The following is a 6,533-nucleotide window of genomic DNA, read 5'->3' as shown; positions in this document are numbered from 1 at the left end:
CAAAGCTGGAGGTTTCAACGGCTGGGGGGGGGGGAGGGGGGATGCAGAGAAGCTTTTATGGGAAAAATATTTAAATGCTTCATAAAATCAGGGGAAAGTAAATGTGGAAGGTGTCCACCCTCCTGCCTCAAAGCAGGGTTGTACCTGTCTGAGTCAGCATGGCAGACTCACGGTTTGTCTTCAGGCCACCGGTGGACACAGAGAACAGATGCTTTCCTTTGTCTTTGTTCATGCCTTGCAAAGAGTGTTTATGCTCTTTCAGGTTCCTCTTCACTAGTCTAAATAACTCTAATTCTTTTGGTCTTTCTGTGTTTGTTATGTGATTTAGCCTCTGCTTGTTTTCATTGTTCTCACCAGAAGTGTGTGTCTTTCTTGAAGCTGTGACCTAACTGCCTCTGCCTGCAGCAGAGGGATTATTTCATGTGGCTGGCAAAGTGCGTTCCTGTTTGTACTTGTGGAGACGTGCCTGTTGTCTGTGCAGCAACAGGAGACCAGGCATTTGTGTTCAGCTTCTGACCCGCTGTACTGTGCGGACCTCCTGGCCAGCTGAATTTGTGAGGTTTATTTGGTTGGCAAACTTGCAGCCCCTTGCATTTGCCTTTACTGAATTCCCCTGAGTTACCTTCAGGGCTTTTCTCAAATCGGTGACGGTGTCCCACAGCCCTTTCCACTGGGATGATACCTGTTCTCTTTGATTATCCAGCCTGGTTACAAATAACATTGACCATGACGAGACCCAGTTGCGCTTGGGCCCCCCTGTTGTTTGGATGCTGAGCTGTCCTCTGAATAGCTTTCCAGCCAGGTGCCACCTACCTCAGGGCAGTTCTGTAGACCGTTGTTTTCCCCGGCTTCCAGAGGAGAATATGTGAGACAGGGCCAAGAAGTATTACTCAGATGAAGAGGTACTGCCTCCTCCATATCTCTCCTGTGCACAATCAAATCCCGTGCTCTGTCAATTCAGTTTTATTCTGTTCTGGTTTTGACAATTCAATAGCCCACTCTTGTAAGCATACATCATTGGTTGTTCCAATATTTCCTCAGAACTGATGTGAAAGGCAAAAAAATTACACGGTCCTGTAACTCTTCCCTCTCCTTTAGCTGTTTGTCCCTTCCAGGACCAAACTGCCTTTGGTTTCACTGTTTTCCTAAAGGTAAGGAAAACACAGTGATCATGAGTGCTGGGAAGCAAGGAAAGAGAACAGGATGGGAATATGATGGGAGACATCCCACGCGAGCCTGTGGTTTGGATTGTCTTTCAGAGACTCTGGCTGAGATACTGTTCCCTTCCTGTGCAGTGCAGAGCTGGTGCAGTGTCACCTCCCCACAGGCATCCCGTGGAATGGCTGGTCCAGACCCCCTGGTTTGGGTTGATTACAGCGAGGTGCTAATGCTGTGTAAGAAACTTGAAAGCAGGGGATGCTGGCTCACTTTGTTTTCCTTGGCAAACCCTCCCTGTGCCTCGAGTGACTTTTTTTTATTGGAGGTACAGCTCCTAACGAATTGCATCGGGCTGTGGCTGCTTGATTCTGGTCAGTGCATTTTTGATGTGTGACTCTGTTTAGGAGTCCACACTGTCCATCCGCAATTACTAACAGGTAATTTCAGCCAACTGAAATTACCCTTCCTCCTCTTTCATGTGAGAGAGATGCGCTACCTCTGTTTTACACCTGCTGCTGAAGTGATCAGCTCTGCTAGTGTTCAGTCTGCCATCCGTAACGCTTTGTGGGACTGTCACGGGGTGACAGTCAGCCAGTCATCTCGCAGGATGTATTCCGTGTTTCCCATTCTGCTTTAACATCTCTGATTGAATAGATATGGATTTTATTTTTAGTCCGTTTGTACAAGAGCATTTCCATGTGCAGCATGTGGCAGCGCGGAGGCTAAGAAATGCTACTGCGGTGGTCACCATTTGTGCTCTGGTGAAGAGGGTGCAGCAGGGTGTAACTGTGACAGGTACAGGAGCAAGGTAAGACGGTGTAGAAAACGGAGCAACAGCCACCTCCTGTTGAAAGCACAGAGCCCACGTTCCGTAAATGGACAGATGTGCCGTCAGCAGAGAGCCCGAGCACAGCGGGCTGCAGGAGGGGTTCTGGAGCGAGCGTGGCTGAGTGTGGATGTGCCCCCCATGCAGTTCTGCAGCAGATGGCCAGCAGCAGGAAGGGGGGTGCTTTCGGTATTGGAGGGGGAGATGAAAAGCTTCTGGCTGTGAAGTAGAAGTGCTTATTGCGCTTTATGCGTTAGTGTTTGAAGAACTTGGGTGTTGAGCTGACTTAGAAGTTTGTTAATGGTTTGAAAAGTGCAGACCTTTGTCATAGTGATGAATCAGCTAGATAACGATCTTAATTAGTTGTGTAACTGAGTGTAACTTCAAAGGGGACTACCTGGGCCTTTGTTAAAGGGTATGCAAAACCAATACACCACAGCAACACTTTTAATGTATCACAGACCAGAATTCCGTGATTTCTGTGCTTCTGATAATTCCCAATGGATATAAAAATGCAACAGTACGTGAGTTTTGTACCTATTTATGTATCTTGCCTCTCTCCTTCAGACTCCCTCCCTAAGTCCATCACTTTATCTGCTGGGTAGAAGGATGTTAATATTCTGTAGACTACTTAAAAATAAATTGAATAGAATTGCAGAAAACTTGATGGATATCCTCAGTTGCCTTGCAAGGATTTCTGTTTGGCTTCATTTTTCCCAAGATAAAACATGTAGATGATAAGCTGTTCTAGCATATTTTTGGGAGAGGAGGAGCTTATGCTTTACCTGTTCTTCAGAGCTGCAAGAGAGACCATGGGCTGGAACATGCTGCATCAAACCCACCTTGCAAAACAGGAAGCCGCAGGCAGCCTCTCCGCTCGGGAAGCACAGCATGCCTGAGGCAGGGTTTGATGCAGTGTGCTGTACCCGTGGATTCGCCTCACGTCACATTGTGAGGAGGGGGATAAATGCAGTCAACGAGGAGAAGGGCGCAGAGCTGGGCATGGGCAGTGCCTGCAAAGCAGATGCTTGTTTTAAGGGAAAGCGTGTGTGGGCTAGGAAAAATACACACAGGGCACTTTTGAAGCTGAGTGGCAGCAGCGCTGAAGATGAGTTTGTCCTTGTGCAAAGCTTATTTCTGAGAGGCTGTCGAAGCTGTTTTTAATTTACAATCTATGGAATCGGTGGCTACAGAAGTTAGAGATGTCAGGCTGCGTGGCAGATGTTGTAGTGTCTGTGATTGATCGGTACAGATCAAACTGAGTACCCTTGGTGAGTCTGCTCTTCTGTCCCCTCACTTTGTCTCTTCCCCTTCAAGACCTCTCTTATGTATTGTGGAAGAGCAGTTGGATGATGGAGGATTCAGGCAGGATTGTGTGTCAGGTCCGTGCAGGTTACTTTGTTGAGCAGGAGAGTGTTTTCAAAACAATTTAATAAAAAAAGCCAACCTCTTGAAGGACAAAGCAGAGGTTTTAAGTGTAATCTGGAGGGATTTCATTTTTGCAGGAAGTTTTGGTGGTTTTTTTTTTTTTTTCAAATATACCACCGCAGCAAAGTTGTAGAGTGTCAACAGATGTGAAAGATCCTGTCTAACCTCTAATTGTCCTTATCTGCTAATCCTTAGAGGGATAGATACAATCTTCACGAAGCACATCTTTGCTGATAAATTTAATTAAAATGTATCAGCAAGTTAGAGACACAAGTTGAGGATGTTTTAAAGGAAAATCCAAGTCTGTCTGGGTGCCGAGAGGTTTCATTTCCGTGCAGTGAGAGCCTGTTGCATTGCAGGGGTTAGAATGGATGTCTTGGTTTTGAGCTACGTCTGAATGCAGCGTTTCTTTGACTGGTGAAGATGAGGAAGTGGTGGGTTGTTGTCCCCCTGTGAAAATACTTTGGACACACTTGGCCTTGGAAAAAAACTTCAGAACATTTCTGAAGGTGTTGAAATGTCTGCTAGTTTTGCTTGGAAGCAGCTCAGATACCTCTGTTGATCCTTCCTCTCCCTCAGCTACTTCAGGTACCCAGTTTTGTGACACGCAGGTCCTGGCAAGGTGATGCCATTTTTCTCTTCCTTTCAGCTGGACAATTGCTCGTACACCTTGGAGGCTCCTACAGCAGTACACTGATCGTATTACCGTGCGTTCTGGAGTAATTGAGTGCCTGTCCTGATGGGACAATATTGTGTTCTGTCTGCTTTCATCTGTCTAATGTGGCGACTTGCTCCTGTGCAGCAGGCACTCTGACAGAGAGGACGTGCTGAAATAGTTTTTATCAAATCTAGAAATCCAAACAGACCAGCGGAACATACCTACTCCAGCTGTTTATGGTGTTTCCCTTCTTTCTGATGAGGTTATCACCTGAAGTGCTGTCTGAGAAGTGAAATTCAGGGTGAGGCTTGAAAAGATCTGGGGTTTAGTCCTGTCTGGCCACTGTCCTGCTGGGTGACTCGCCATGAAGTCAGTCCCATGTGTGAGGTCTTGGTGATGAAGACAACCCTCTAAGGGAACTTCTTTGCCTGCTGAAAGTGTTCAGGGAGTTGTTTGTCTGAAGGCAAAATGGACCTTCCTTTAATTTTCTTCTCATCCTGTTCTGGAAATACAGTACTTTGATGATGATTACCAGTTTGATTATTTTATTTCTCACCAGTTAAGTTTTTTCAGAGCACTATTTATGTGCCTATTTGTTCCTTTGCATCAACAGTTTTACAGAAGTAACAGTAAAAAACAAAAAGGATCATATCTGTGAAGACCTGCAACTTATAATACAGACAGAAGCTCTTAAATTCTGCTGGTGTCAAATATGTGTTTACACTTGCAGTGAGCTGCAAGATGATAATCGAGACATTTCACGCGGAGTTGGACCATGGCAGAGTTTGGGGCAGGCACGGAGGCTCTTCAGGGTGGGTATATGCAGCACAATGGGGCTAGTGTTTGGTGGTGGATTAATGTATAAATGATTGAAAAGCTTCTCTAGCAGGGTGTGATGATGTTACCAGAGACTGCTTGTGGCTGAACATATAAATCTGTTCCTCCAGACCCCGTTTTTATCTGCTTTTGCTGAAAACTTAATTCACATCCCTACAACTCTGTAATAATTTAAAGAATTTATAATTAGTTGTCTGGAAGATGCCAGAAGATACTCATTTCACCCACCCTGACACTGTACCTCCTTCAGAATTAAAGCCCTCTGCAATGTTAACAGCATTAGAAACTTTCTAAGATAGGTAATAGCACAGAAAGTGGATTCTGTGTGCAAGGCTCTGCACTTGCAGGCTACAGAACCCCTTCGAAATGCAGAGTGCGCACGGAGGCTTCATCCGGACTGACTTCCAGGTGCCCTCTCCAGCTCTAGAAATGGTGGGAGCAGGGAACAACGCAGCACCTCCGAGGAGCAGCAGTTCCAGTGTTGGAATACCAATGTGTCGTTTTGCTGCATTTTAGACAACGACAGCAATCCCAGCGATGCTGGGTGAGCATAAAAGGATGGAACTTACTTTAAAAGCTGCCTCATATTTCAGTGGCTCTACCTGAAGTCCTCTGGCTTCTACTTGTTCCTGGTTTACATTAGTGAGGAGAGTACCTGTCCCTTTGAGCTCTGTCTGTACCTCATAAATTTCCATTTTCTGTTGAGTGAGATGCTGGAGAGCATCAGCTGGGGTAGTGCTGGTTGTAACCAAGCTGCAGCAGACCCAGTATAGTGAAGTTTGGACAAAGCTATCCAGCTAGTTTATTCTCAAAACTCCACAGCTTTGCCAACCGTAAACCTGCCCAGGGGTTACTGAGGTAGAATCCGCTGGTGGAGAGCGGAAAAAAAGACCCATAATTAGCCTTCCAGAAAGGGGACGTAGTGGAGCAGATTCCGCTGCCTTTGGGCCGAGCGCTGTGAAGATCAGAGCACGCAGCACCGCGGGGAGCCCAGCGCCCTTTGCTGGGAGCTGTAGAACTTGAAAGAAGGTAGAAGTAGCTGACTCGGGTGTGACTATAGCTGTTTGAATGGTGTTTAGCTGGAATTGTTCGGCAGGGAACCTTTTTGTTTACTATGGAATCTTGGGGACTTGGCTTAGTTCCTTTCCTAGAGACTTAACTAGACTCTTGCTTTTGGCAGAACGTGTGACAATTCGTACTGGAACTGTGTGATGGGTTTGGGCTATTCGTGGCTGTCTGTCAGGAGTCACGTCTGGGCTGCGTGGTGGACTAAATACAAATATATAACATTAATTATAATAAAGGATCAGTAATTAAATGCAGTTTATCTTGAAGAATGCTAGGATCTAGGCTGGTCATGGTGATTAATGGGTGTAATTTGCAACAATAATCTAAACATTGTCCTGTTTGCCATGTAATCATTGTGTTGTGCTGTAGTGTCATGCACCGAGATTCATCATAATGTCATGATTTTTTAATGGTTTTTTTAATTTCAAGGCCACCTGTACCTTGAAGGCTTTACTGCCAGCTTTATTGGCTGGGATGTGGCTGAAACTCATCTACAAGGTCCATACTTGACTTCTTATTTATCTGCTGTGAACCTTGAACAGTTTTCCATAGGGAAAG

The 6,533-nt window shown here is 45.7% G+C and overlaps 1 protein-coding gene across 2 annotated transcripts in view; it reads left to right on the top strand.

Annotated features, from left to right (window-relative positions):
- KCNIP1 (Kv channel interacting protein 1) overlaps nucleotides 1-6,533 on the top strand; it is a 54,162-nt gene that overhangs the window by 7,632 nt on the left and 39,997 nt on the right. Inside the window, exon 2 of one of the 2 annotated variants that reach the window (XM_010132129.1) lies at nucleotides 1,926-1,928. The exons of the other annotated variant lie outside the window; for it this stretch is intronic. The gene's annotated coding sequence lies outside the window, so the exon portion shown is untranslated. The remainder of the gene's footprint in view (nucleotides 1-1,925; nucleotides 1,929-6,533) is intronic. 2 annotated transcript variants of the gene reach the window in all.

This window comes from Buceros rhinoceros, unplaced genomic scaffold (assembly GCF_000710305.1).
Source record: "Buceros rhinoceros silvestris isolate BGI_N320 unplaced genomic scaffold, ASM71030v1 scaffold20822, whole genome shotgun sequence".
Lineage (NCBI taxonomy): Eukaryota > Metazoa > Chordata > Aves > Bucerotiformes > Bucerotidae > Buceros > Buceros rhinoceros.
The sequence above is the reverse complement of the archived record's forward strand: the minus strand, read 5'-3'. Positions and strand labels throughout refer to the sequence as shown.